The 10066-nt window shown below is 37.0% G+C and overlaps 1 pseudogene; it reads left to right on the top strand.

Moving 5' to 3' along the window:
• The first annotated feature begins 881 nt into the window (after nt 1-881).
• LOC124527481 (uncharacterized) lies at nt 882-1043 on the top strand (annotated as a pseudogene).
• The last annotated feature ends 9023 nt before the right edge of the window (nt 1044-10066 follow it).

Here is a 10066-nt window from a genome sequence, read left to right as displayed (position 1 = left end):
ACAGATAAGGAAGCTGGAGCTCAGAGAGATTAAATTTGTTTGCCCAGGATAACACAGGCAGTCAGTGGAAGAATTGAGATTCAATCCTAGCCCATCCAGATTTAGAATCTGTGCTTCTAACTTCTATGCTATAAAGTGAGAGAAGATGTTTCCTTTGTATTATTTCTAAGGCAAAACATTTGAGGCACAAAATGGTGTTAATATCTCCATAAAGGTCACACTGAGACAACTCTGCCACAGTACATCTGCCCACCAGTGTCCAGGACCCTGAGTACACACAACAGCTGAGGACTGCTTAGAAAAGGCATGATCAGGACGCCTGGGTGGCTCAGTCATTAAGCATTCGTCTTCAGCTCAGGTCATGACCTTACACTTTGTGAGTTCGAGTCCCATGTTGGGCTCTGTGCTGACAGTATGGAGGCTGGAGCCTGCTTCGAGTTCTGTGTCTCCCTCTCTCTCTGCCCCTCCCCCATTCACACTCTTTCTCTCTCTCTCTCTCTCTCTCTCTCTCTCTCTCAAAAATAAACATTAAAAGAAGAAAGAAAGAGAAGTAAACACATGGTCCTCTATACTGGGAACCAATAATAAATAAAAAAATAATACCCTGTAGAGCATTTCAATGTATAGTTTACATAGCACCTTAGCATAAACTCCCTTAATTGATTTTTGGAAAGGTATTCATTTTAAATAAAATTACCATTCCAACCAACCTACTTTTTACCAAAGTGCCTTGAACTAAATTTGTGCCAGATGACTAGTAGCTGGATTCCAAGCCCATTTTCCAAGTGAGGAAATTGAAGGTCATGGAAGTTAGTGGACAAACATCAAATATGTCTTTAGGAAATAAAACTAAATTATTGGTTCCAAAGCAATCCATAAATAGCTTTGCCCAATGGCGGTATCATAGCCAATGAGGTTTATCTGAGGTGTGATTATTGCTAATTGACACCAAAGCAATCCATAACTGAGGTAGAAAAGTTTGCAGGGAAAAGCTAACACATTTGCCCTGAGGCTGTTACCTTTAGAAGGTCTTGTTTTTAAGACTGGACTTTGACTGGCATCTGGAAACTTAGTTTTTAAAATACTCACTAATTGGTAAGGTCTGAATGCTGTGCCAGCTTGCCAAGACTGTTTACAAAAAGTTTTGTTTTCATCTTTTTATGGTCAGAACCTTCTTTAGAATCTTACAGTCTGGACTTTGGTTGGCCTGGGTGCCTCTGTGATCAACTTCTAGGGAAAACCATGAATGAATCACAAACAGCTTTCCCTGGACAGGTGTTGATGTATTTTTACTGCAGGAGAGTATGATGTGTGTGACCCCTCACGGAAGGCAAAGGGCACAAGAAGCCAGTCCAGGGATTTCTCCAGACTCTGCCTGATGTGATTTTTCAGATGTGTTTTTACTGATATAGCTGTACATCCTTACTACGCTGCTGTAATAAATCTTAACTATGAGTATGATGCTGAAATCTGTGAATCCTAGCAAATCACCAAATATGTGGGTGGTCTTGGAGGTCCACAAAACAGAAAGGCAATAGAAGAATAATAGAGACAAGGGAGAATGGAGGCATCTCTGGGGATAGACCTGAAAGCCAAGAGATTCAATGGGGCTACACACCTTGTAACTACCCCCAAAGTAGAAAACCAACACCCATGACCATGGAATTCACTCATGCAATTCCTCTAATAAAGAAGTGTTATTACAATAGTCTCCTCCTAGTCATGGTTTCACTATCCCACAGTTTCAGTTACCCATGGTCAGCTGTGGTCCAGAAAGAGATGACCCTCCTTTTTTTTTTAATTTTTTAAATTTATGTGTAGTTGATACACAATGATGTAACATTAGCTTCAGGTGTAAGACATAGTGATTCAAAAGCTCTATTTGTTATGCTATGCTCACCACAAGTGCAGCTGCTCTATCTTTTATTGGGAGTCTTTAGGCAGGGAGGGAAGAAAGGACACATATTTGTTTGTGCCAACATCACTACCCATTTTTAGGACATAAAGATCAGCCCTGTTTGCAGAGCCAGATCTTTCCCTCCTCCCTCTCCAAAGTATCTGCATCAGGGATGTGACTTGGTGAGAAGAGTAAGGAGGAAAGAGGAAAGGCCAAATTTCTGAACAGTCTTCTTACCTGTGTTATTAAAATGGCTGCAGAGCAGACACACAGGATGATGTTGAACCTTTGGTCTCATTTGTGAAAACGTGTGCAATTTTTTCCCCACGCTACACTACCTACAAATCACCAAATTACAAATTAACCCCTTGTGATCCTTGGTGTAATGAGCCATTTCTTTGGGGCTTTCTCTTTCTGGGAATTGGGAGGGAAAGAAGCAAGGTATCATTCTGCTCTTCATTAGTATTTCGGTCCCAACATGCAAATACAATTTTCTATGTAACTCTTTTGTGGTACCTACCAAAATGAATATTTAAATTAGATAAGTTATATGAAAAAAAGAAGGAAAATACCATGTCTAAGTAAAAAAACAAACCTCATCCCCAAATCCAACAACGCTATTACAATATCATTGACTATATTCCCCATGGCGTACCTTTTGTCCCCATGACTTATTCATTCATAAATGGAAGCCCGCATCTCCCACTCCTCTTCCCTCATTTTGTTTATCCCTCCATCCCTTTGCCTCTGGCAATTATCAGTTTGTTCTCTATTTATGGTTCTGATTCTGCTTTTCACTTATTCATTTCTTTTAGATTTATGTATGAGTGAAAGCATATGGTATATCTCTTTCTCTGGCTGACTTATTTCACTTAGCATTATACACTTTAAGTCCATCCATGTTGTCATAAATGACATAATCTCATCCTCTTTTATAGCCATGTAATATTCCATTATAATATATACCACATCTTCCTTATCCATTTGTCTATCAAGGGACACTTAGGTTGCTTCCATATTTTGGCTATTGTATGCAGTAAACATAGGAGTGCATATAGCTTTTCAATTAGTATTTTTATTTTCTTGGAGTAAATACCCAGTGGAGTTACTGGAGTTACTGGATCATATGGTTTTCCTATTTTTAATTTTTTGAGAAACCTCCATCCGTGTTCCACAGAGGCTACACCGGTTTGCAGTCCCACCAAACGTGCATAAGACTTCCGTTTTCTCCATATCCTGCCAACACTTGTTATGTGGTTTTGATTTTAACCATTCTGATAGGTGTGAGGTGACTTCTCATTGTGATTTTAATTTGCATTTCCCTGATTGTTAGTGGTATTGAGCATCTTTTTTGTGTTTCTCTGTTGGTCAGCAGATGATCTTCTAAGGTATCATCAGAAGACCAATAGTAGCCTAACACTGTATCCCAATGCCTACATCATTCACCTCACTTCATCTCATCATGTAGGCATTTTGTCATCTCACATCATCACCGGAATAAGGGTGAGTACAATACAATAATATATCTGGGGGAGAACCCACATTCACATAACTTTTATTATAATATATTTTTATAATTGTTCAATTTTATTATTAGTTGTCATTAATTTCTTATGTGCCTAATTTATAAATTAAATTTTATCAAAGATACATATGTATAGAAAAAGCCATAATATAATAGGCTTCAGTTCTATCCACTTTCAGGTACCCAGTGGGGGTCTTGCAATGTAATCCCCAAGGAAAAGGGGGACTAGTGAATCTACTCACAATCAGTTAAAAGGAGGAGAGGAGGCTCCCTGAACAATTGAATATAAATTCCAACACTTTCCAAGAGAGTTGAAATTATAGGAGAGAAATTGGCTTTTCTTTGCTGAAACACCGCATACTGATTAGCAGCCCAAAGAGGCAAATTTATTCAAATCTACCTCCTTAAAACAAATGTCATCTTTCCTGGGGGAGTAAAATGGTGTGGAACTATATATAGGGTACACCATTTAAAATTCCTTTTTTAGGAAAATTCCTCTACACATTTCTTCACATTAGATGTATTTGTAACCTGGTTAGGAGCTGAACCTCATTTCAAAAGTGATAGCTAACTAATCCTTTGGGTCTCAACCTGATATCCTATTGTGTAATCTATGCATATACTATGTGATTTATATTGTACAATCTCTTAATAGATGTCTATTTGATGGCAAATTCATTTTGGTGTTTTAATAATCAAGCTCATTTCTAGTAAAATGCACATTAGCTTTTTTTTTTTTTAACACATCTCCTATATTAAGCTTCTCATAAAGAAACTAACCTCCCATACACTTACACACATATACACACAGGCACAAATCCCTTCTATCAGGAAAATTTTGGAATCAGAAAGCATTTAAATAGAGCTGGCACCCATCTCAAATGGCTAAGAGAGAGCTAATTAGAGCTACAATGGTAACTGTCACGATATAAGAAGGCCTAAGAGTCCAATGTTTCCATCACAATACTGACGGCATTGTTATTTCACAAAGGGCAGGGCTAACATCATGCCAACAGGGGAAATATCTTTTCCATATACTAAAGTAGACTAGTTTTTCTTGGGGGAAAAGTGGATGAAAAAAATGTGTTCTCCTATTAGGTAGCTGGGAGCAAAAGTGAATGTAATTAAACTCACACCATCACCTTTACCCACAGTACCAAGCCTACCAACACTCCAGCTCACCTTTGGAGTCATCAAACCCTGTGCTATGGACTGCATGTGCTCCCCCCAAATTCAGATATTTTGAATAGGATTAATGTGCTTATAAGAAGAGGCATGAGAGCTTGTTTCCACCCTCTGCTCTCTGCCATTTAAAGACACAACAAGATGGTGGCCATCTAGAAGCCTGGAAGCAGGCCTCACCAGACACCAGATCTGCCAGGGTCTTGATCTTGAACTTTTTTAGCCTCCAGAAATGTGATAAATACATGTTTATTGTTTAAGTCACTCAATCTATAGTACTTTGTTATAGCAGCACAAGCTAAGACACCCTAGTTATAAAAGGAGTATCAGGCTTTAGAATGTTCAGAGACAGAACCTGCTTCCATGAGAAGTGAAATTTCCTAAGAGATGGCAGGGTACCAGACTCCATGCATCTGAAAACAGGGCTCTAGAGAAAGAAGGGAGACCTGAGAAGAGTGGAAAGCAGCACTGCAAGAATATGTACATAACTTGCACTTCTGTAAGAGATCCACCTTCAGAACACCTCCTTCTCATTATGCACCTCCATCAGTGCAGTATAATTGGTTCTGAGGAAAACTAGCGACTGAAGATATCCATTGGAAACAACAGCTGAGAATTTCCCAGTCATCTTATGAAGATTTTGTAGGTGAGAATTGTAAGGTTTTTTCCCCACTGAGATTACTAAGGGCACTACATAAGAGCATAGATTTCCAGTATCAGAAAGAAACCCTCCTAGAACACAGACACAGTAAGACAAGTCTGTCCAGATTGTAAATTTCCAGAAGTCAGAAATAATGTATTCATTTTAAGGTGCAATTTTCTACCCCAGGCAAGTGGGCCATTAGATGCTTAGCAATTTGTTATTGAAAAATAAACAAGAGTTGATTGCTATATATAAAATGCCGCCATCTCTACCTCTGTAGGTATATCCATCTTGTGTATCCTCTGCAATATTTTCTTTAATTCTTCTGGCTACATACAGTCTCTTTCTCCTTAGGATGTCCATTGCACGCCATTATTTTGGTAGTAAGTATCTTAGTTAAGCTTGAAATAAAGACATCCGTTTATTTTTTCCTCATCCTTTCCCCTGCCGTACTTCATTCCTGACCCCATATACTATAAGCCCCTTGACTATCATATACATCTTTCTGCCCGTAAACCTTTCTATTATGGTACAGAACAGAATGCCTTACCTACAGGGAGTTCAGATTTTCTTAATTTGATTTTATACACAAGCAAAATGGTCTGCAGGTTATTTTTTTCTGCTTCCACTCTACACAACAGATTTATCCTTAAATAACATCACAATACTCATTTCTGATTTTATTTTGTAAAATAAGTAATTACTGTTACACTTAATTATGCACATTACATAGTTATATCATAATATCGCACATTTTTCTATTCCTTGCCACTACTAACAACTAAAATCGCTTCATTTATAAACACTTTTATTATTTTTGGAAAGATCTATTTCTTCTAGCCTGTGCTGGATGGATATGCTCATTTCATCTACTCACCTGATGTTACACCTCAGATTGAACTGGATATACTCTGTGGGGATTCTGAGGATAAAGTTTGACTCACTAGATGACTAGTTAATCCACATCGGCCAGAAAACTTCTGACTTCTCATTTGTAAAATGAGATTTAAAAACCTTTATCATTATTTATTAAGCACTCACACTATACCCAGGGAACCTAATAAAAGAAACTGCACTCAAAAAGCTTAAAAATAAGACCTGTGCTTGCCGTAAGGGAACGTGGTGGGAACTCTCATCTCGGGTCATTCCATTTCAAGTGCTTTACATATTAAAAGGTTCCGATAGCATATGGGTTCAGATACACAATTTGTAAGAAAGCTGGCAAATGATTCCTAGGGGAGAGATTTCATCCTAGCGACACAAAAGTGCCAGGATTAGAGACCCCACAGCTAGAGAGGCCTAATGACAGAGAGAGAAAGGCAGAAAATACTAGAGGTTAATTCAGAGTAATAAAAGTTTTGCAGGGAAAATAAGGCCTTTTCCTTTGCAGAAATATGAACAAGTTCTACACATCATGAGTAATACTCTGAATACTTACTTGTATTTTCTATAAGTTGGATCCATTTAGTTTATCATCACACTGAGTACAATAACCATCAACTCTTTATTCAGGTCACAAAATTCCACCCAAAACAAATCATGACCAGACTCCTAAACAGACACATATTTTTAAAAATCCTAATTTGTCTACTTTTCACTCCAGAGAATGAGGCAGATCATGTCTACCCTTAGCTGCCTTGTATTAAATCAAGTCAGAGAGTGTCAGCTTTATGTACAAAACTGATTCATCAAAAAAAAAACCTCTCTTAGAATTGAGAATTCATTTTTATCTTTGGCCTTATTCCCTTTATTTACTTCCACTTATGTTAATGGAGTATTTCTTGTTCTCTCTTGCTGTGGAATTAATAAATTAAACCCAAGGTAATTGTTTTCATGTAATCAACAGCAGTAGTCCAAGCACTAAATAATTCTAATAAGAAGCATTTATGGTGAAGTCAAAGTTTTTTAATGAACAACTCTTTTTTCAGTTTCCTTTTCAATTTATGCTTAAAGATCATTTGTTTTTATTGTTTCAACCTATTTGTTTTATAGTCATAGAACTTAGACCTCAAGGGAACTTTGGAGATCACATAATCCAATTCATTCATTTTACAGGTAAGAAAAAGTAAGACATTAAATAGCATGGCCAGGCCTCGTGATCCCAGACCTGGTTTTTTATCCTTTTATTGCATTTCCTCTCTGCTCTGTAGTGTTCCTAAGGGGGAAATCTTAAGCTTTATTTCCAACTCCCACTTGGAACGTAGCTTCCAAAGACAACTACAAATAGAAGTCTGCATATAAATCATGTCTGAATGATTTGGAATGTGCCAATGGGGCTTCACCCACAGTGTTTACCTCTAAAGTCCACACTTTATATTCATTAGTTAGTGTTTCTTACAAAAAAAGAAATTCCTTACTGAGCAATTAATCCTGGTTATCAAAACCTACCTCCCGAGCATTTGAAATCACACTTATCCATGATATTTAACTGGTAAATGATTTCCTGTTACTTCTTAAATGCATCTACATGTTTATAGAAAAAAAAAATATTTCAGTTAAAACTCCAAGAAAGCATATCCTATTTGAAAAACAGCTTCTGATGAAATATTATTCTCTATTTTCTCAAATATAATTTGCAGCTGTGTATAAACAAACTTTCTAATTGCTATAAAAAGTCTAATTTTTATTTCCTTAAAAATAATTCATAGAGCATGAAGCAAACAGCTAAAAGGAGATGTCTTTAAAAGATGGAAATTTCTATTCTACTCTTCTATAGTTTTCTCAAAATGAAGCATCTTGTATCAAATTGAAGAATTAGCACTAACTTTAAAAAGACATCATTTCACTCTTGAGTAGTGAAACTGTTCTAGGAAGAAATAAAATCATCTGATAAGTATAGTAAAAGTAAAGTAGAGTTAATATTAAATACTATAAAAACACTATACATGATAGAAATGTGTTCTTGCTTATTTATGTTTTTGTTTTTGAATGAAAATGAAAATAATTTCCATTATTAAATGTCATATAAATACCAGAAAACATTTATTTCTGAACTTGTATTTCAGAATGACTAGCTTTGTGGTATATATTACCGGTATACATTAAATACAATGAAGGGTAGCAGAATATGACCACCCAAAATGTGCTGCTTGACCATTTTGAGCTGAAAGCAATTAAAAAGAAGCAGATACAAAGAAAATGCTCTCTGCCCTTCCACTGTTTGCCTAAAAGCAGGACATAAAATTTGTAAAGATGTCCCTCCCTCTCTTTCTACCAGGAGGACAGAAGTTAATCGCTGGAGACAAGAATAGACCCTTACTGGCCCAGAGACGTCACTAGAGGAGCCTACATAACAATCCTTACTAACCTTTCTATTCCATTCGGTCCACCACAGGTTTATCTTCACACAATTTGTCACTGTAGAAACTCAAGGTCTCTTTCTTTTGTCTTATCATTTGGCTAAAAATTTATTGCTCTTTTTAAGCTGCTCTATAAGCCCAAGCTTTAACCAGCCCTTTGATTTATTCATCACTGAGTGCTCTCACGTGAATGTATGATGCACATCTTAATCCACTCCTATTTGTTTTTCTCTTGTTAATCTGTCTTTGTGACTCTAGTTTACTGGGCCCCAGGTGGAGAACCTAAGATGAGTAAAAGAAAAATTTTCCTCCTCTACAATAAATTCATAAACAATGCTAACAATTTAGAATTTAAGGTCAAAGCCCAATTTAGAAATTAAGGTCATGTTCATGGCTATTTTTCCAGGACCCAGCCCAGTACCTATCGCACAGTGAGTACTTAATAAAAATGTCTCAGTGAATGTGTAAGTAGGCATACAGATTCTCAATGATTAACAACAAAACACATGAGGCAAGTTTAAGCAGAAATGAGATTTATCGAATGACATTAGGTAACGTCCAGGACTCCCATGAGAACTAGTAGGTAAGGCTTTAAAGCTTTGCAGCTGGAAACAGCTCCCAAACCACAGAGTGTGACTATTCTGGGGAAGAACCCTCTGCCACTTCGCTGGATATAAACACTGTGGCTTGCACTGCTGATATTGGGTGGCATTGGTCTCTGAACTTATACACCAAAAGTATCATCTTTCTTGATATTTCTTTACCAGTGAAATCAGCAAATGCACAGAACTCACGTTATTCTTTCCAAACGTTTCCCCCTAATGCAAGAATCACTAAGTACATGATCTGCTTCCTAGGTGACACTATTACCAAATACTTCCTTTCTGAATATGACAAATCATCATGCTCTCGGTTTCTGTTTCCTTATCACCAATCAATTGACTATTAAGCCAATACTACATTAAGCCAATACTACATTAATCTACAGTTTTGTTGTAGCAGCATCCCAATTCTGGCTACAAATTCCAATACCAGTCAGGATAGATGAGGCCATGCTACAATAACAAAAAAAAGTCAAAAATAACAATCACCTAACACAAGAGTTCAATTCTCATCTTTACTATACATCCAACTTAAGTTGGTATGGAGATTCTGCCTATTGTAACCACTAAGGGATCTAAGCTGACAGAAACTCATTTGTACCATATTTTTTTTCAAATATGTGAGCCAGATAAAGATGAATATGGCAGATCACATGGGCAATGAAGGCTTTCACCTGCATTTCATTGATCAAAGCAAGTCACATGATGATACCTATAAGACACATGATAACACCCAATTCATTTTTTAATATGAAATTTATTGTCAAATTGGTTTCTGTACAACACACAGTGCTCATCCCAACAGGTGCCTTCCTCAATGCCCATCACCCACTTTCCCCTCCCTCCCACTCTCCATCAACCCTCAGTTTATTCTGTTTTTAAGAGTCTCTTATGGTTTGGCTCCCACCCTCTCTAACT

This window comes from Lynx rufus, unplaced genomic scaffold (genome assembly GCF_022079265.1).
Source record: "Lynx rufus isolate CCGP_SWC_20201006 ecotype Redwood Valley unplaced genomic scaffold, mLynRuf1.p SCAF_5, whole genome shotgun sequence".
NCBI lineage: Eukaryota > Metazoa > Chordata > Mammalia > Carnivora > Felidae > Lynx > Lynx rufus.
The sequence above is the reverse complement of the archived record's forward strand: the minus strand, read 5'-3'. Positions and strand labels throughout refer to the sequence as shown.